The sequence below is a fragment of the Microcaecilia unicolor genome, chromosome 3 (assembly GCF_901765095.1).
Source record: "Microcaecilia unicolor chromosome 3, aMicUni1.1, whole genome shotgun sequence".
Taxonomy (NCBI): Eukaryota; Metazoa; Chordata; class Amphibia; order Gymnophiona; family Siphonopidae; genus Microcaecilia; species Microcaecilia unicolor.
The window spans coordinates 77,128,664-77,150,161 of record NC_044033.1 but is presented as its reverse complement, the minus strand read 5'-3'; the positions used below and the strand labels follow the sequence as shown (position 1 = coordinate 77,150,161).

At 50.9% G+C, this 21,498-nt stretch overlaps 1 protein-coding gene and 1 long non-coding RNA gene across 2 annotated transcripts in view; one reads left to right on the top strand and one right to left on the bottom strand.

Moving 5' to 3' along the window:
- Nucleotides 1–21,498, bottom strand: part of NEK2 (NIMA related kinase 2) — a 162,721-nt gene that overhangs the window by 27,410 nt on the left and 113,813 nt on the right. The window lies entirely within an intron of this gene.
- Nucleotides 800–18,105, top strand: LOC115465540. The gene is made up of 3 exons (XR_003941429.1): nt 800–811; nt 10,282–10,287; nt 18,022–18,105. It is a non-coding gene; the product is annotated as an uncharacterized LOC115465540 (long non-coding RNA).

The following is a 21,498-nucleotide window of genomic DNA, read 5'->3' as shown; positions in this document are numbered from 1 at the left end:
AGATAAACCCAGAGACAGGTGGGTTGTGACCATCTACCAGCAGGTGGAGGAAGAGTGCTCTCTGTCTTATTCTATGGTATGCTCCTGGAATCCTTAGTATTTCTCATGGAGAGGCACCGTTCTACATGTCAGACCTCACAGACTTACCAGTAAGGAATACAAAAAGATCACGCACTTTCTTGAACCTCCGTTACCCCAGTTGCAAAGGACTTAAATATAAATCAAAATTTATGCATCCAGCTTCTCCTATATCAGCCACGCAACTGTGGAATGCATTACCAACTGTCATAAAAACTATGCACGTTTTGACAGATTTCCGTAAAACTACTAAAGTCTAATTTGTTCAAAGAGACCTACCTAAAAGATACTTCATAAATGACCAGACATCAAAACAAGTTCATATTGAACTCTATTTGTTTACTTTATTAACGTTATTACTGTTGAATCTTCTACTTTTACCTTTGATTTTTAATGCCTGAATTGAACTGTATATCTACTCCTTATACTTGTACTTTAAATATAATAATATTATGTATTTCTCATTCCGGAATGGCGATTGCCATTACAGCATAATGTAAGCCACATTGAGCCTGCAAATAGGTGGGAAAATGTGGGATACAAGTGCTACAAATAAATAAAGCATAGGAAACAAAAGGTGAACTATTACCACATCTCCTTCCACACAGATCCCTCCAACAGTCATGTAAACAGAACCCTGAAAACCAAAAACAGTTAAACCAAACCAACAAAGTTGCAGCTTGCACTTCTGCAGACACCAGACTCCACTCAGCTATGTCCACTTCAGCTTGGAGTGGGCCTCTGGATTCATCTGCTGCGACTAAAGGAAAGAAAATTATCAGGTAGGATAAAATTCTTTGTTCCCTAGCATCAGCAGCAGATGAATCCACAGACAGGTAGGATGTAGCAATTCAGTACATAAACAGGGTGGGGAGCCAAAACCCCCGCCGCCAGAACGGAAGCCCAAAATTCTGCCTCCGTGCAAGCGGCCACCTCTACCCAATAATGTTAGACAAAAGTATGCATCGATGTCCAAGTTGCCAACCTACAGATTTCATCAAGAGACACTAGGCGAGATTCCATCCAAGATGCGCCAGCACCCGAGAGAAATGCGAACGAAGCCCCACTGATGACATAAGCTGACAAGATAGAGTCTTTAACCCAATGAGAAATTCTCACTTTAGAAGCCGCTTCACCATTGGGAGGCCCAAAAAATAGGACAAAACAGATACTGAACAAGGAAATCATTCGTAGTAGCCAAATATTGCAGAAGAACACACCGCACATTCAGCAAATGAAACCGGGGAAAATCCTCTAGATACTGGTCTCTGCGAAACAAGGGCTGATTCAGATGAAAGGCAGAGACCACCTTAGGGAGAAAAGACGGTATGGTATATACCACGACTCCCACCTTGTAAGAGAGAGCCTGAAGCTCCGATACTCTCTGTGCAGAAGAGAGTGTGACCAGAGACACCGATTTCAGAGAGAGATATTTCAGGGTGACCCTCCGCAAGGGCTCAAAGGGTGCCCCTTGTAATGAACGAAGTACCAAATTAAGGTTACACACTGGACTTGGCCAAGACAGCAGGAGAGGCAGCCGCACAACCCCCTTAGTAAACCGGAGTACATCTGGATGAGACACGAGGGAAGAACCAGAAATTTGGCTGCGATAATAGGCGAGTACTGCCACTTGCACGCACACACCGAGCTGACCAACAAAACCTTCGTCAAACCCTCCTGTAAGAAGGACAAAATCTGCGATAGGGAAGATTGAGGGAGAGACCAAGCTCTGGAGGAGCAGGAGGACTCAAAAACTCACAAAATTCATATGTAAGCTGCTGAAGTAGACTGCTTCTTAGCATGAAGTAAAGTAACAATAATCTTAGCAATACCCTTTCTTCCTCAATCTTGACTGCTCAAGAGCCAAGCTGCAAGACCAAAGGGGGAGGATCTTCTATAACCAGAGGACCCTGGCACAGGAGTCCCGGAGCCGTCTGAAGGCAGAAGGACCGAATCACCAACAGAGTCACCAGATCAGTGTACCACGGCTGTTGAGGCCAGTTCGGTGTGACCAGCACCACCTGGCATCGATGTTGTCGAATACGATGAAGAACTCGCCCGATGAGCGGCCACGTGGAAAAAACAAACAAACAGAGGACTGACTTCAGCCATGGCTGAAGCAGGGCATTGATGCCCTCCAACCTGGAGTCCCTTCTCCTGCTGAAAAACCTGGGGGTTTTCGCATTGTGGTGTGTCATCTCAGCGTGGACAATGACAAGAAGAATGAGGCGAATCTCTGCACGGACGCTGATCCTTGGAATCCTCTAGATCTTTCACCAGTTTCTCCAAGTCATCCCCAAACAAACGCTTGCCCTTAAACGGCAGCCTAACAGCCTCTGTTTGGACACTGCATCCACCATCATTGAGAGGGTCGCCCCTGAACTCCAGGCCTTGAAACGGACACTGCGGAACGTTTGTCCGAGTGAAAGGAGTTTCTCTGCTGAAAGCGGGCACGCGAAGTGAACCCAGCAGCACGCCCCGGGCGGTACCTTCTAGCTTCACGGAAGCGAGGTCTGTAAGAGAAGCGGACCGCCTGACCCTTAGAGGAAGGCTTCGGCCTATCTTCGGGCAAGCGCTGAGGTTTGGAATCCTCCAGGCCTTTAACAATGTTTTCCAGCTCCTCACCAAACAGGAGAAGGCCTTGAAAGGGCAACTTCACCAACCTTTGCTTAGAGGCCATGTCCGCCGCTCAATGTTGTAGCCAAAGAGTGCGGTGAGCCGCCACTGCTACAGCCATTTGTTTATCCAAAGCTCTGACCATATCATAAAGGGCGTCAGCCAAAAAGGACAAGGCCGGCTCCATCCACGGAGCCACTTCAGATAAGGTCTCCGCTCCATCACCGGGCTGTTCCACTGCCTGCTGTAACCAAGCCAGGCAGGCTCTAGCAGCATAACAACTGCATGCAGACGCCCGAAGAGTGAGACCTGCCAAATCAAAGGACCGATTCAGAGCTGAATCAAGCCTGCGGTCTTGAATATTCTTCAGGGCAACACCTCCTTCAACAGGGAGGGTAGTTCTCTTTGTCACAGCCATGACCAGGGTATCCACTTTAGGCATTGCAAAGCGAGCCAAATGTTCCTCACTCAGAGGGTATAATTGCCCCATAGCCCTGGCAACCTTCAAAGGTCCCTCGGGGTCAGCCCATTGAGCCGAAATAAGCTCTTGGATGGAGTCATGCAAAGGAAAGGCTCGAGCAGGCTTTCTGGTACTAGCCATCCTTGGATTAACAGAGGAGGCTATGCCACTCCCAGGATCTTCAATCGAGAGGGCTTGTAAGGCATCTGAAATAAGCGCTGGCAGCTCCTCGCGGAGGAAAATCCTCACTGCAGACAGATCATCAAGCTCCTGTGGCAATTCTGCACCAGACTCTGGCTCCTCACCCAAGAAGTTCTGCCAGACCCCTCAGAATCCTCATAGCCCGACCACGGGGGGGAAAAGGGGGTGCGCCACAATCAGAAGGGGAATTAGCCCTTCTGCGTTTATCAGGAGGATAAGAAACAGGCAAAGCCAACTCCAAAAGGCCAGGATCCACTGGGGGGGGGGGGGGGGGGGGGGGGGGGGGTCAGGCAGAGGGTCCGAAGATCCCTGTGGAACAGCTCTTTTAAGCATGTATGCCCTATGCAGCATTAAAACAAAATCAGGGGAGAAAACCGCTCCCTGACCGCCCGGATCCTGCCCAGGGCTATCAGCTCTATTATTAGCCTCACTCAGAGGCCCCCCCCCCCCCCCCCCCGGATTCAGGGCTCTCCGTCGCAACGGAGGCCGCGCCATGTGGAAAATCCAAAATGGCGTCCGCTGCCAGCTCAGAGCGTGAAAGATCGCCGCTCACCATGCTCGGGCCGGCTCTACTGTCTGTACAGCACGAATTACAGAGCCCCGCTTGCCACATTTAGAACAGCTTTACAGTCTCCGCAGCCATCACGGAAAACGGCGGTAAAATTCAAAAATGGCGGTTCACGCCAAAAACGTCCCGATAGCGGGCCCACCCCGGAGGAGTCAGAAAACACTCTTAACCTCACTAGACCGAGTATCACAGCTCTGGTCCTGCAGAGGCAAAAGAGGTAAATAAAAACACTCCGGAGGCTCAGATAAGTGGGAAAGGCAGGGAAAGGCGAACCAATGTGCCTGCATCCACTGAGTGGGAAAGGACAGGGAAAAAGCAAGTTAATATGTCCACATCCACGGGGGCATGGGTAAGGCAGGGAAAGGGCCATCCTCGATCCACTTCAATCTGGTTTTCGCCCTCTACACTCGACAGAAACAGCACTCTCCAAAGTCTGCAATGACCTGCTCCTCGCCAAATCCAGAGGCCACTATTCCATCCTCATCCTCCTCGATCTATCCACTGCGTTTGACACTGTCAATCATGATTTACTTCTTGCCACACTGTCCTCTTTTGGGTTCCAAGGCTCTGTCCTCTCCTGGTTCTCCTCTTATCTCTCCCACCGCACCTTCAGGGTACACTCTCATGGATCTTCCTCCACTCCCATCCCACTATCTGTTGGAGTTCCCCAGGGATCTGTCCTTGGACCCCTTCTCTTCTCAATCTACACCTCTTCCCTAGGCTCACTGATCTCATCTCATGGTTTTCAGTATCATCTTTATGCTGATGACACCCAGCTATACCTCTCCACACCTGACATCACCGCGGAGACCCAGGCCAAGGTATCGGCCTGCTTATCTGACATTGCTGCCTGGATGTCCAACCGCCACCTGAAGCTGAACATGTCCAAAACCGAGCTCCTCGTCTTTCCACCGAAACCCACTTCTCCTCTTCCTCCATTCTCTATCTCAGTTGATAACACCCTCATCCTCCCCGTCCCATTTGCCCGCAACCTCGAAGTCATCTTCGACTCCTTCCTCTCCTTCTCTGCGCATATCCAACAGACTGCCAAGACCTGTCGCTTCTTCCTCTTCAACATCAGCAAAATTCGCCCCTTCCTCTCTGAGCACACCACACGAACTCTCGTCCACGCTCTCATTACCTCTCAACTCGACTACTGCAACCTACTCCTCACCAGCCTCCCACTTAGCCATCTATCTCCCCTTCAATCCATTCAGAACGCTGCCGCACGTCTTATATTCCGCCAGAACCGATATACTCATACCACCCCTCTCCTCAAGTCACTTCATTGGCTTCCGATCAGATACCGCATACAATTCAAGCTTCTCCTCCTTACCTACAAATGCACCCGGTCTGCGGCTCCTCACTACCTCTCTACCCTCATCTCCCCCTATGTTCCCGCCCGTAACCTCCGCTCTCAGGACAAATCCCTCCTTTCAGTACCCTTCTCGACCACTGCCAACTCCAGGCTCCGCACATTCTGCCTTGCCTCACCCTATGCCTGGAACAATCTTCCTCAACCCCTACGCCAAGCCCCCTCCCTACCCATCTTCAAATCTCTGCTTAAAACTCACCTCTTCAATGCTGCTTTCGGTACCTAACCTTTCGAGAAATATAGTATGCCCTATCAGATTGACTCTACACTTGTCTTTTAGATTGTACACTTGTCTCTAGATTGTACACCTGTCTTTTAGATTGTAAGCTCCTTGAGCAGGGACTGTCCTTCCATGTTAAATTGTACAGCGCTGCGTAACCCTAGTAGCGCTTTAGAAATGTTAAGTAGTAGTAGTAGTAGTACTATGTGCCTTCAAAGTGAAGCTGCTATAGCCTCTAACACCCCGGCTAACAACTGGCAAGCCAGGAGCCACCCCCAGGCAGATTTTTGATGGAGCTCGAAGAAGCTGCAGCCACCCTGCTTGGGGAGATAGAGAATACTGAAGAGGCAGTGGAGCTAGCTGGCCATGAGGCACTGTGAAAAAATTTAGTGCTCTCTATCTCCCCTGCTGGTTGATGGACACAACCCATACGTAATGGCTTCATCTGCTTGATGACAAGGAATATACTGTTACTAGGAGAATTAACCTTCACCTAGAAGACCCAAACTCTGCCAACGCATGAGAATGCAAGAATTCCTCCACTTATGGGATCTTAAATGGCTACACATGTAAGCAACCCATGTCAAAGGGCACACACTTGACCTCATCTCACATAAATTGTCCACAGACCAAAACCTAATAACTGATCTTAAAAGGACAGAAACACCATGGACCGACCACTACAAACTAAACCTATCCCTAAATTGGCGGAAGAAAGGCTCATACCGTAAACAACAACACACAACCTACTGCACAAGAGGCCAAATAGACAAACATTCTGGCAACAAATATACAATAATGAATGGATAACACTTCATACACTACCTCTCTAACTGGGATAGAAGATGCAGACGCATACTAGACGAAATAGCACCCTTACGAACAAGATCACCACGAAGACATAACTCGATACCATGGTTCAACGACAAACTGAAAAAACTAAAAACACAATCCAGGAAACTCGAAAGAGCACGGAAAAAAAATAAAAGATGAACACACAGTCAACGCTTGGAAACAACTACAAAGAAAATAATAGGACTAGACTACAAAGACACAAAGAAACTATATCAACTTGTAAACAAACTACTAGACACCACCTTGGTCACCACAACCAACACAGACATCCCATCTGCAGACAAACTTGCTAAATATTTCAATGAAAAAACTGTAAACCTACACAACACACTTCCTCATGACAATACTGATATTGAAAACTTCATCAACGGTCTGGACCCAACCTCTGGAGAATACCCAGCGGACCGAACCTGGTCAAACTTCGCTCTCCTCACCACCAAAACAGTTATCCATGCGATTAACAAGTTCTTCGACACTTACTGAAAACTGAATACGTGCCCCAGCTACCTAATAAAATCTGCCCCCGCTTCATAGCAGACCTCATATCCCACCTAAACTACTTACTCCAACAAGGTAAGGTCTCTTCCCTAAGGAAAATGGCAACATCCTACTCACCCCAATTCCAAAAGATACCAAGAAAAAGACAAGTGAACTCTCCAATTACCGCCCAGTAGCATCTTTCCCACTAGCAGTCAAACTGATGGAAAGCATGGTAACCACAACTCAGGGATTACATAAACAAATTCTCAATCTTACATGAATCACAATCAGGATTTCGCCCCCTCCATAGTACTGAAATAGTACTAATCACTCTCCTAGCCAAATTCAAGCAGGAAATAGCAACAGGTAAAAGCATACTTCTCCTTCAATTCGACATGTCTAGTGCATTCGATATGGTAAACCATAATATACTACTAAGACTCCTAGATTACTTCGGTATTGGTGGAAACATACTTAGTTGGATAAGGGTTTCCTAACCACTAGAACATACCAAGTGAAATCAAATTCAAACATATATTCATCGTGGAAAGCAGACTGCGGAGTACCTCAAGGATCACCACTATCACCGATCCATTTCAACCTAATGATGACACCACTAGCCTAGTCCTTATCCAACCAAGGCCTCAATCCATTCATCTATGCAGACGACGTCACAATATACATACCTTACAAACATGACCTCACAGAAATCACCAATGAAATCAAGCTCAGCCTAAACATCATGGACTCATGGGCAAATGCATTTCAACTAAAACTCCATACAGAAAAAAAAACAACAACACACTGCCTCATCCTTTCATCCCAACACAATACGAACAAACCCACAAATATAAACACCCCAGACTACACCCTCCCTATCTCAGACAGCCTGAAAATCCTCGGCGTTACTATCGACTGTAACCTTACACTTGAGAACCAAGTTAACTCTACAACTAAGAAAATGTTCCACTCAATGTGGAAACTCAAACGCGTGAAATCATTCTTCCCGAGGGAAACATTCCGCAACCTGATACAATCAATGGTACTAAGCCATGCGGACTACTGCAATGGAATCTCTACGGGATGCAAAGAACAACTCAAAGAAACTTCAGAACGCTCAAAACACAGCAGCCAGGCTTAAATTTGGAAAAACACGATTCGAAAGCGCCAAACCCCTCCGAGAAAAACTACACTGCTTACCAATCAAAGAACATATTGCTTTCAAAATATGCACCCTGGTCCATAAAATTATCTACGGCGAAGCCCCGCGATACATGACAGACCTCATAGACCTACCAACAAGAAACACAATTAGATCAACACGAACATACCTAAATCTCCACTAACCAAGCTGCAAAGGACGCAAATACAAATCAACTTATGCATCCAGCTTCTCTTACATAAGCACACAACTGTGGAACGCACTACCAAAAGCTGTGAAAACAATGTACGACCACAAAAACTTCCGGAAATCACTAAAAACCAACATACCCTATCGACCCAAAAGTGCCTAAACCCTGCAACATAACGACACCAAAGCTTGTAAAAGACATTGCATAACTCTTCCTCTCTATGATTCCCCAATGTGTCTATAACACATGAACCTTATCCGACCATAACAACTCTTTGTATTTGTTTCCCTACTGGAAATGGCGAACGCCTTACGTTACTATGTAAGCCACATTGAGCCTGCAAATAGGTGGGAAAATGTGGGATACAAATGTAACAAATAAATAAATTCCCAATAGCATACAAATTTAAATCACTTACATTCCAATGAATCAGAATTATGTAGGTGACAGCTCAGTAGGCTTTTTAGCCGTGTGGTCTCTGGACCACTAAACCCTTCAGGGCTTTCTTTTTTTTGAAAGGGGGGGGGGGGAATCTGGGAACTCTCCGGATCTCTTTGGGTAGACTTCTTATCAATGTTTTCTTTGTAGGAAAAAAGGTATCGGTACTCATTATGGGAAGGATCAACATCTATGGCTCTGCCCCTAAGGTAGCCACATCCCTTATACCAGCCACGGTGCATATAGCGAATGATACATACCTGTAGCAGGTATTCTCCGAGGACAGCAGGCTGATTGTTCTCACGACTGGGTTGACGTCCACGGCAGCCCCCACCAACCAGAACAAAACTTTGCGGGCAGTCCCGCACGCAGGGCACGCCCACCGCGCATGCGCGGCCGTCTTCCCGCCCGTGCGCGACCGTTCCCGCTCAGTTGAATGACAAGCAAGAATGAGTAAAACGCAACTCCAAAGGGGAGGAGGGAGGGTAGGTGAGAACAATCAGCCTGCTGTCCTCGGAGAACACCTGCTACAGGTATGTATCATTCGCTTTCTCCGAGGACAAGCAGGCTGCTTGTTCTCACGACTGGGGTATCCCTAGCTCTCAGGCTCACTCAAAACAAGAACCCAGGTCAATTGAACCTCGCAACGGCGAGGGTATAACAGAAATTGACCTACGAAGAACAACTAACAGAGTGCAGCCTGACCAGAATAAATTCGGGTCCTGGAGGGTGGAGTTGGATTTAAACCCCAAACAGATTCTGCAGCACCGACTGCCCGAACCGACTGTCGCGTCGGGTATCCTGCTGGAGGCAGTAATGTGATGTGAATGTGTGGACAGATGACCACGTCGCAGCCTTGCAAATCTCTTCAATAGTGGCTGACTTCAAGTGAGCCACCGACGCTGCCATGGCTCTGACACTATGAGCCGTGACATGACCCTCAAGAGTCAGCCCAGCCTGGGCGTAAGTGAAGGAAATGCAATCTGCTAGCCAATTGGAGATGGTGCGTTTCCCGACAGCGGCCCCTTTCCTATTGGGGTCGAAAGAAACAAACAATTGGGCGGACTGTCTGTGGGGCTGTGTCCGCTCCAAGTAGAAGGCCAATGCTCTTTTGCAGTCCAATGTGTGCAACTGACGTTCAGCAGGGCGGGTATGCGGTCTGGGAAAGAATGTTGGCAAGACAATTGACTGGTTAAGATGGAACTCCGACACCACCTTTGGCAGAAACTTAGGGTGAGTACGGAGCACTACTCTGTTATGATGAAATTTAGTATACGGAGCATGAGCTTCCAGGGCTTTAAGCTCACTGACCCTACGAGCTGAAGTAACTGCCACCAAGAAAATGACCTTCCAGGTCAAGTACTTCAGATGGCAGGAATTCAGTGGCTCAAAAGGAGGTTTCATCAGCTGGGTGAGGCCGACGTTGAGATCCCATGACACTGTAGGCTTGACAGGGGGCTTTGACAAAAGCAAGCCTCTCAAGAATCGAACAACTAAAGGCTCTCCAGAGATGGCTTTACCCTCTACACGAAGATGGTAAGCACTAATCGCACTAAGGTGATTTCCTTACTGAGTTGGTCTTGAGGCCAGACTCTGATAAGTGCAGAAGGTATTCAAGCAGGTTCTGTGCAGGACAAGAACGAGGTTCTAGGGCCTTGCTCTCACACCAAACGACAAACCTCCTCCACTTGAAAAAGTAACTCTTTTTAGTGGAATCCTTTCTAGAGGCAAGCAAGACACGGGAGACACCCTCAGACAGACCCAACGAAGCGAAGTCTACGCCCTCAACATCCAGGCCGTGAGAGCCAGAGACTGAAGGTTGGGGTGCAGAAGCGCTCCGTCGTTCTGCGAAATGAGAGTCGGAAAACACTCCAATCTCCACGGTTCTTCGGAGGACAACTCCAGAAGAAGAGGGAACCAGATCTGACGGGGCCAAAAAGGCGCTATCAGAATCATGGTGCCGTGGTCTTGCTTGAGCTTCAGTAAGGTCTTCCCCACCAAAGGTATGGGAGGATAAGCATACAGGAGGCCGGTCCCCCAATGGAGGACAAAGGCATCCGATGCTAGCCTGTCGTGTGCCTGTAGTCTGGAACAGAACAGAGGCAGCTTGTGGTTGGTCTGAGAGGCGAAAAGGTCCACCGAGGGGGTGCCCCACTCTCGGAAGATCTTGCGTACCACTCTGGAATGGAGCGACCACTCGTGCGGTTGCATGACTCTGCTCAGTCTGTCGGCCAGACCGTTGTTTACACCTGCCAGGTATGTGGCTTGGAGAAGCATGCCGAATTGGCAAGCCCAACGCCACATCCCGACGGCTTCCTGACACAGGGGGCGAGATCCGGTGCCCCCCTGCTTGTTGATGTAATACATTGCAACCTGATTGTCTGTCCGAATTTGGATAATTTGACAGGACAGCCGATCTCTGAAAGCCTTCAGTGCGTTCCAGACCGCTCGGAGCTCCAGGAGGTTGATCTGAAGATCCTTTTCCTGGAGGGACCACAGTCCTTGGGTGTGAAGCCCATCGACATGAGCTCCCCATACCAGGAGAGACGCATCTGTCGTCAGCACTTTCGTGGGCTGAGGAATTTGGAATGGGCGTCCCCAGATCAAATTGGTCCGAATAGTCCACCAGTGCAGTGAAGTGTGGCAACTGGTGGAGAGGCAGATGACATCTTCTAGATTCCCGGTGGCTTGGCACCACTGGGAAGCTAGGGTCCATTGAGCAGATCTCATGTGAAGACGAGCCATGGGAGTCACGTGAACTGTGGAGGCCATATGACCTCAACATCTGCCGAGCTGTGATCTGCTGGGACGCTCTGGTCTGAGAAGCCAGGGACAGGAGGTTGTTGGCCCTCACTTCGGGAAGGAAGGCCTGAGCTGTCTGAGTATTCAGCAGAGCTCCTATGAATTCCAGAGATTTGGCTGGCTGGAGATGGGACTTTGGGTAATTTATCACAAACCCCAGCAGCTCCAGGAGGTGAATAGTGCACTGCATGGACCGGAGAGCTCCTGCCTCCGAGGTGTTCTTTACCAGCCAATCGTCGAGATATGGGAACACATGCACTCCCAGCTTGCGTAGATACACCGCGACCACCACGAGGCACTTTGTGAACACCCGCGGGGCAGAGGCGAGCCCAAAGGGCAGCACACAATACTGAAAGTGCCGTGTCCCCAGACGGAATCTGAGATACTGTCTGTGAGCTGGCAGTATCGGGATGTGAGTGTATGTGTCCTTTAAATCCAGGGAACATAGCCAATCATTTTTCTGAATCATTGGTAGAAGGGTGCCCAAGGAAAGCATCCTGAACTTCTCTTTGACCAGGTATTTGTTCAGGCCTCTCAGGTCTAGGATGGGGCGCATCCCCCCTGTTTTCTTTTCCACAAGGAAGTACCTGGAATAGAATCCCTGCCCAGGTGGTACGGGCTCGACCGCATTGGCGCTGAGAAGGGCGGAGAGTTCCTCTGCCAGTACCTGCTTGTGATGGGAGCTGAAGGATTGGGCTCCCGGAGGACAATTTGGTGGAGGGGAGGCCAAATTCAGGGCGTATCCGCACCGCACTATTTGGAGAACCCACTGGTCGGAGGTTATAAGAGGCCACCTTGGGTGAAAAAATTTTAACCTCCCCCCGACTGGCAGATCGTCCGGTACCGACACTTTGATGGCGGCTATGTTCCCGTGGATCCAGTCAAAAGCCCGTCCCCGGCTTTTGCTGTGGAGGCGCAGGGGGCTGCTTAGGCGCACGCTGTTGACGGGAACGAGCGCGCTGGGACTGTCCCTGTGCCTGATGAGGCCTTCGGGCCGGCTGGGTGTACCTACGCTTGTTATAGGCGTAGGGTGCAGCCTGCCTGGCCCGGGAAAAACGTCCACCTGCTGAGGTGGATGCTGAAGGCGCCAGGTGGGAGAGCTTGTCGAGAGCGGTTTCCCGCTGATGTAGTTGGTCCACCAACTGCTTGACCTTCTCGCCGAAAATGTTATCCCCCCGGCAAGGGACATCGGCCAGTCTCTGCTGGGTGCGGTTGTCCAGGTCAGAGGCACGCAGCCATGAGAGCCTGCGCATCACTATACCTTGGGCCGCAGCACGAGATGCCACGTCACAGGTGTCATAGATACCCCTGGACAGGAACTTTCTGCACGCCTTCAGCTGCCTGACCACCTCCTGAAAAGGCCTGGACTGCTCCGGTGGGAGCTTATCGACCAGGTCCGCCAGTTGCTTCACATTGTTCCGCATGTGTATGCTCGTGTAGAGCTGGTAAGACTGGATGCGGGTCACGAGCATGGAAGATTGGTAGGCCTTCCTCCCAAATGAGTCCCCTCTTGAGAGCAGAGTCCACGACCGCCGAGTCATGAGGCAATTGAGGCCGCATCAACTCTGGGTCCGGGTGGATCCTGTATTGGGACTCCGCTTTCTTGTGGATGGTGGGATTAGATAATGGTCTCAACCAGTTCCGAAGCAGTGTCTCTTTGAGGACATTGTGCAGCGGCACCGTGGAGGACTCTCTAGGTGGTGATGGATAGTTGAGGACCTCAAGCATCTCAGCCCTCGGCTCATCCACAGAGACCACGGGGAAGGGAATGCAAATAGACATATCCCTGACGAAGGAGGCAAAGGAGAGGCTCTCAGGTGGCGAGAGCTTTCTCTCTGGTGAAGGAGTGGGGTCGGAGGGAAGGTCCACAGACTCCTCTGAGGAGAAATATCTGGGGTCCTCCTCCTCCCCCCACAAAGCCTCTTCCTCGGTGTCGGACATGAGCTCCTGCAGCTCAGTCCTCAACCGGGCCCGGCTCGATGTCAAGGCACCGAGGCCTCGGTGACCTCCCGCGCCGGCGGGGATGAAACTCCCTCCATCGACGTTGACTCCACCTGCGTAGCAGTCGAGACCGGCGCCGCAAGCGGCGTCGAAGGCCTTGGCACTGGGCTAGAGCACGCCGGCGCCTCCATCAACGGCGCCGAGGGCGCAAGCACCCCCGGCGCTGGCACAGTCTGGCGCATCAGCCCTTCCAGGATCCCCGGAAGGATGGCTCGGAGGCACTCGTCTAAGCCCGCAGTCGGGAAAGGCGAGGGGGCCGGTAGAGGTGTCGGTGCCGAAAGCTGGTCGGGTCCAGGAGACGGCACCGAAGTGCTGGCACCCTGGCGTGACGATACCTCTACCACCGAGGGGGACCTCTCCTCTCGGCGCTGCTGCTTCCTCGGCGTCGCATCATCCCTGGCGCCGGGAGCTGATGCGCTGTGGGCGACCGATGACGGTGCTTCTTTGCCTTTTTACGGTGCCCGTCATCGGCGCTTGGTGGAACAGAAGAGGAGGAAGTAGATCCCCCTCGGCCTCGAGGGATCGGGTCCGACAGGGTTCGGTCCCGAGGGCCTGGGTAGAGGGAGTGACCGGGGCCGATTGCCCACGCGGCCTCTCACCCCTGCCGTCTCCGGAGGACCGGCGGGCCCTGTGCTCCTGGGGTCGGTGCCGTCTTCGTGGACATCGGTACCGAAGATCCGGCCGTCGATACCGATGCCGTCGAAGTCGAGGGGCCGGCGCAAGTTCCAAAAAGACGGTCCCGTAGAACTTACCTCGCTACCTGTGTCCGTTTCCGGAGACCGAGACACAAGATACATGTCTTGGTATCGTGCTCCGGCCCGAGGCACTGGAGGCACCAAGCGTGAGTGTCGGTCTGCGAGATATGCCGGCCGCACCGACCACACTTTTTAAATCCACTCGGGACCTTTGAGGACATCGACGGAAAAATCGCGTCGGCGAAGTCAAAGTCATCGATGGTGGCGGTAAAAATTCACACCTCGAAAATAAATCGACCGCGCGGCCACAAGGCCGCAACGAGACGCCCCCGCTAAAAGACTAGGGAAAAACAAAGTTCTGCGGTTTTTTTTTTTTTTTAGACAAAATAAAATAGAAAACGGAGAACAACAAAGGAGAAAAAAGCTCGCGGCGAAAGCGCGATCCGGTTTCCGGGGCTGACAGAGAGAGAGACGAACGCGGCTCTCTCCAGCACGGAAAAGAAAAGACTGAGCGGGAACGTTCGCGCACGGGCGGGAAGACGGCTGCGCATGCGCGGTGGGCATGCCCTGCGTGCGGGACCGCCCGCAAAGTTTTGTTCCGGTTGGTGGGGGCTGCCGTGGACGTCAACCCAGTCGTGAGAACAAGCAGCCTGCTTGTCCTCGGAGAAAAACAGGTATCATTGAAAATATTATACCAGTATAGGAGAAAAAAATAACTTGTGATTTTTTTTTCATTATAAATAATTTCTGTAAATTGTTACAGCTCCAGTATACCCAGTGCCAAACAAGAAAGCAGATGTAAATTCTCACATTGGCCATATTCCAAACACAAATAAAAATAAAATGATTTTTCTACCTTTGTCTGGTGACTGTTTTTCTGATCATGTCGGTCCCAGTCTCTGATTCTGCTGCTCTCTATCTGTTCCCTTAACTCCGTTTCCAGGGCTTCCTTTCTATTTAGTTCTTTACTTTCCTCCTTTCTTCATTTCTTGCCCTACATCCATAGGTAAAAGCTGGGTCCTCCACGGACGACTGGAGGAGGTATAGAGTGGATCCAGCTTTTGCCTATTTTCTCCATCCATGTGCAGTTTTTCTCTTTTCCCTTTCTCTCCACTCCATCCATGTGCCTCTCTCTCCCCTGCCCTCCCATCCATGTCCAGCAACTCTCCTCTCCCCCCTGCCCTCCCCTCCATGTCCAGCAATTCTCCTTTGCCTCTATCCTCCCCTCCCATCCATGGCCAGTGATTCTCCTCTGCCGTCCCCTAACCATCTATGTCCAGCAATTCTCCTTTGCCCCCTATCCTCCCCAAACCATCCATGTCCAGCAATTCTCCTTTGCCCCCTATCCTCCCCAAACCATCCATGTCCAGCAATTCTCCTTTGCCCCCTATCCTCCCCTCCATCCATGTCCAGTGACTTACCCCAGCCTCCACCTGCCCCCCTTTTCAGCCCCCAAGTTCCAGTTCCAACCCCTCCTATCTGCCCCTCAGCTCCCCGACAGCCCTGCGTTTAAATCTTTTATTTTACCTCAAGTTGCAACAGCTGCGGCAGCAGTGAAATAGCAGGCTCGCCTCCAGCCTTCCCTGAGTGTCCCGCCCTCGCAGAAACAGGAAATTACATCAGAGGAAGGCGGGACACTGACAGGGAAGGCTGGAAGCGAGCCTGCTGCTTTTACTACTGCTGCCGCCACAACTTCAGGCAAAATAAAAGATTTAAACACAGGGTGGCAGGAAGGAAAGAAGGGCCGTCAGGAAGCTGAGGGCAGGCAGTTGAGCCGGCCCTGGGAAAAAAGGTGCTGGTACGCTGTACTGGTGCGTACCGGCACAAAAAAAGCACTACTTCTTATTAGGCTGGAAACTAATAGGGAGTATTGGGGTTTGTAAGTGCATATTGACTTCTGCTGTTGCTTTCCTACTTTAGATGAATGGGAAGAGGTGGGTGAGAAGGAGGGGGCAGAAAGGTCTGCTATTTAGTGTTCATTTGAAGGTCACATGTTTGTTACAATTCTGAAGCCATCCCAGATTGCAAAAAGCAGCTGCTCACATTCTGGTTAGTGCTAATCATTTTATGCATATAACGCTGGCCTTACAGTCTCTGCATTCACAGAAATGCCAAAGACCATGATCCAGTATTTTATATCACATTCATTGTTGGTTTAATCATGAATTGAAAATGAGCCTGACTGTTGGGCAGACTGGATGGACCATTCAGGTCTTTATCTGCATTATTTATTATGTTACCAATTATTCAGCCCATCAAGTTTAAGATTTTAAACTGTAGTACGCAAAATACTATGTGATGAAGCCCCAGTCACTCTTGTAGCTGTTTTGTATATGTATCATCAACCTAGAGCCTTGCGTTTGGAGGACCAGTTATGCTGGAGGTCCCCCGCAGTGTGGCACGTTTGGAGCAGTAACACTGCAGCAACTATGCCAGTTTTCTGGAAAGTGTTACCTGATGAACTTCATTTGAGTAAAGATATATAATCTTTTTGAAAACAGTTAAAGACGTTATCTATTCAAACAAGCACTTCCTGCAACTTAGTGCAGGCACATTTGATTAGGCAATCTGAAGTCACCAGTTTATTGTGTTTTATTATATCTGCTTTTTTCCCCTTTTCATTTTATTTAGTCTATATTCTGAGTATTGTATTTTAATTTTACTTTAATTCATATTGAATATTTTACTTTAACTTGACGTGTCCTGCTCCTCCTGAAGAATCTCCCCCTCCCTCTAGGTCCTCCACTCTAGAAGGCCTAGAGGACACTCCTGAGACCAAAAAGAGCGACTGGGGAGGGGAATGAGGGCCCACAGAACCCACTTCAGACACTGAAGAAACCCACCTACACTTAAGGGCAGGAGTGTCCAAAGGGACTGCTGGCAAAGCCTCTCCATCAGCTACAGAAAAATTCTGGGCAGAGGAAGCTGGAGGAGGCAGAGACAGACTGTTTGCACCTGGAAGGGCCCTCTTCATTAAAAAGGCTCAATGCATAAGGAGAATGAACTCGGGGGGGGGGGGGGGGGGGGGGGGGGGAAGGAAGTCTCTCTGCATGTCTGTCACACAGTTCCCAGCAGGAACCGTCCCCTGAGGCTCCTTTGCTGGTAAAACACCGTCAGCACGCAAACTGGCCTACCTCCCAAGGTCCCCCCCACTTGAGAGACCGAGAGCTCCACATCACCTGATGCTTCCAAAATGGCGCTGGTGCCGAGACCCTGAATGCGGGAAAACTCCGTGTTGGCGGGCACCGCCGAACTAACAGCCCCCGAGCTATCCAAGCAGCCTGTGCTGCAAACTCTCACTGCGGTTCGCCTCTTGCCACAGCAGAAGCACCTCTTAACTGTTTCTGCTGGCATAAGAAAGTCAGTGCTACAGCCCGGAGAAACTGCTGTGCATACTGCAACACTCACCCTGAACTCTGAAGAGAAAGCAGTAGTCACTCCCAGGAGGAGGTCAAATGACGCTCCACCGTCCTAGCACCCGGTCTGTCAGGCTTCGGGTCTTGCCTTCCGACACTTTCAAAAAGAGCCACGGGGAGGGGGTTCCCCCCTATGAGGAAGGAAATGCAGGCAAACAGCACAGCACACCATGGGCCAACTGGGAGGTGGAGAGATGGGCAGGGACCTGGAACCCAAGTATGCCTTTAACGTGGGCGCCCTCAGCCACACACCACCTGCTTAACTGGCAAAGCACAGGAGCCTCCTTAAGAATAAAATCCAGGTGCTGGAAGGAATCCATCCACACCTGCTAGAGACAGAGATATACTAAAGGAGCTGGATGCCCAGGGTCACTGCCTTCTTTCAGTGTTCTCTATCTCCATCTGCTGGTAGGCAGATATAACCCACCAATTCCTGGATTCATCTGCTGCTGAGGCTGAGGAAGAAAGATGAGGGGAGCTATAATTGAGGTCTACAAAATCCTGAGTGGTGTAGAACGAGTAGAAGTAAATCGATTTTTTTTACTCGTTCCAAAAGTACAAAGACTAGGGGACACTCAAGGACGTTACAAGGAAATATGTTTAAAACAAATAGGAACTATTTTTTCACTAAAGCTCTGGAATTCTTTGCATGAGGAAATGGTAACAGCGGATAGTATGGTAAAATTATGTATCATACCTGATAATTTTCTTTCCATTAATCATAGCTGATCAATCCATAGACTGGTGGGTTGTGTCCATCTACCAGCAGGTGGAGATAGAGAGCAAACTTTTGCCTCCCTATATGTGGCCATGTGCTGCCGGAAACTCCTCAGTATGTCGATATCAAAGCTCCATCCGCAGGACTCAGCACTTAGAGAATTACACCCACGAAGGGACACTCTGCCCAGCTCACCACCGCCGAAACGGGGGAGGGGAATTAACCCAGCTCATCCCCACACAAGTGGGGGAGGGGAATCCGTCCAGCTCATCCCCGCGGAGCGGGGGAGGGACACCACACCCGCCGATGCGGGGGGATCTGGCTTATCCTGCAACCGCGGGAGGAGCTGACTGACCTTAACACCGCCGAAGCGGGAGGGGTACAAAGCTGCCCTACAGCCGCACGAAGCGGGAGGGAGTGCCGGCAGAATTTAAATCTCAATCCAGCCCCGTAAAACGGAGGGGAGAGGAATGCAGCAGCTCACTGTAACACAAACTCGTCTCAACTCTTGAAGAATCCAAGTGAAAAAACTTGAACACGAAGTCTTTCTGAAGTAACTGAAGACTAAACTTGAACCTGAAATGCAACCAGAATAAAAACAGTACAGATATCTGGGAGGGGCTATGGATTGATCAGCTATGATTAATGGAAAGAAAATTATCAGGTATGATACATAATTTTACCTTCCATATCATCAAGCTGATCAATCCATAGACTGGTGGGATGTACCGAAGCAGTACTCACCCAGGGCGGGACATTGAAATCCCTGACCTCAACACTGAAGCTCCAAACCGGGCCTCCGCCCGTGCAGCCACAGTCAAGCGGTAATGCTTGGAGAATGTATGAGCCGAAGCCCAAGTTGCCGCCTTGCATATCTCTTCCAAGGAGACGGACCCGGCCTCTGCCATCGAGGCCGCCTGAGCTCTAGTGGAGTGAGCCTTCAGCTGGATAGGCGGCACCTTCCCCGCGGCCACATAAGCCGCTGCAATGGCTTCCTTGACCCATCTTGCCACTGTAGGCTTAGCAGCCTGCAGACCCTTACGAGGACCTGCAAACAGGACAAACAGATGATCCGATTTCCGGAACTCATTGGTCACTTCCAAGTATCTGATGATGACTCGTCTCACATCCAGATATTTAAGAGCAGAGTACTCCTCTGGGTAGTCCTCCCTACGAAAGGAAGGGAGACAGAGCTGCTGATTCACATGGAAGCGAGAAACAATCTTGGGCAGGAAGGAAGGCACTGTGCGAATAGTCACTCCTGCCTCAGTGAACTGCAGAAATGGCTCTCGACATGAGAGCGCCTGGAGCTTGGAAACTCTTCTGGCTCAAGTGATAGCCACCAAAAAGACTGCTTTCAACGTCAGGTCTTTCAGAGATGCCCTCGACAAGGGTTCAAAAGGCGGCTTCTGCAATGCTCTTAGCACCAGGTTGAGATTCCACGCAGGCACCACTGAGTGCAGAGGAGGGCGCAGGTGATTAACTCCCTTGAGAAAGCGCACCACATCTGGCTGCGAAGCCAGGGAAGCACCCTTCAGGCGGCCCCTGAAGCAAGCCAGAGCCGCTACCTGGACTTTAAGGGAACTGAGCGACAGGCCTTTCTCCAGACCTTCTTGCAGGAACGCCAACACTGAAGAAATTGGAGCAGTGAAGGGAGAAAGTGAGCCTGCTTCACACCACGCTGCAAATATACGCCAAACCCTGGCGTAAGCAGTAGAAGTAGAGCGCTTCCTCGCTCTCAGCATAGTGGCGATGACCTTGTCTGAGAAGCCCTTCTTTCTCAGACGCTGCCGCTCAATAGCCAGGCCGTAAGACCAAAGGGGGAGGGATCCTCCATCACCACGGGACCCTGATGTAACAGGCCCTGCTCCACTGGCAGCCGCAGAGGATCGTCGACTGAGAGCCTGATCAAGTCCGCATACCAGGGACGTCTGGGCCAATCCGGACCCACCAGGATTACCCTGCCGGAATGCTTTGCCACCCGGTCTAGCACCCTGCCCAACATGGGCCAGGGCGGGAACACATAGAGAAGCTCTTGAGTCGGCCACTGTTGGAGAAGAGCATCTACTCCCAGGGATCGAGGGTCCCGTCCTCTGCTGAAAAAGCGCGGCACTTGGCAATTGGCCGATGACGCCATCAGATCTAGGCTCGGCTGGCCCCAGCGCTTCGTGATGTCCAAGAACGCCTGAGCAGATAGCTGCCACTCTCCGGGCTCCAAGGTATGGCGACTGAGAAAGTCCGCCTTGACATTCATGACTCCGGCAATGTGGGCCGCTGACAGCTGCTCCAGGTTCGCTTCTGCCCACTGGCATAGATTCATAGCCTCCTTGGCTAGAGGGGCGCTCTTGGTACCTCCCTGGCGGTTGACATAGGCCACAGCCGTGGCATTGTCCGACAGGACCCGTACCGGCTTCAACACCAGTACCGGGATGAACTCCAAAAGCGCCAACCGAATGGCTCTGAGTTCCAGGAGGTTGATAGACCACTTTGCCTCTGCAGGAGACCAGAGCCCCTGCGCTGTCCTTCCCAAGCAGTGGGCTCCCCAGCCCGACAAAGAGGCGTCCGTCGTGACGACAATCCACTCTGGGGTCACCAGAGGCATTCCCGCAGACAACTTGTCTGTCTGCATCCACCAGCTCAGCGCCTTGCGCACTGCTGGGTCCAAGGGAAGGCGCACAGCATAATCCTCCGACATCGGAGTACAGCGCTGCAGCAGAGATTGTTGTAGTGGTCTCATATGAGCCCTGGCCCAGGGCACTACTTCCATCGTGGCCGTCATAGAGCCCAACAGCTGCACATAGTCCCAAGCCCGAAGAGGAGAGGCTACTAGGAACTGGTCCACCTGAGCCTGAAGCTTGACAATCCGATTGTCTGGCAGGAACACTCTGCCCACTTGGGTGTCGAATCGAACTCCCAGATACTCCAGGGACTGAGTCGGGCGCAGCTGGCTTTTCTCCCAGTTGATGATCCATCCCAGGGAGCTCAAAAGAGCAACTACCCGGTCCACAGCTTTGCCGCACTCTGCATAAGAGGGGGCTCGGATCAACCAGTCGTCCAGATAAGGATGGACTTGTACTTCTTCCTTTCGCAGGAAGGCCGCGATGACCACCATTACTTTGGAAAAGGTCCACGGAGCAGTAGCCAAACCGAACGGGAGGGCTCTGAACTGGAAGTGTCGGCCCAGGACTGCAAAACGCAGAAAGCGTTGATGAGGAGGCCAGAT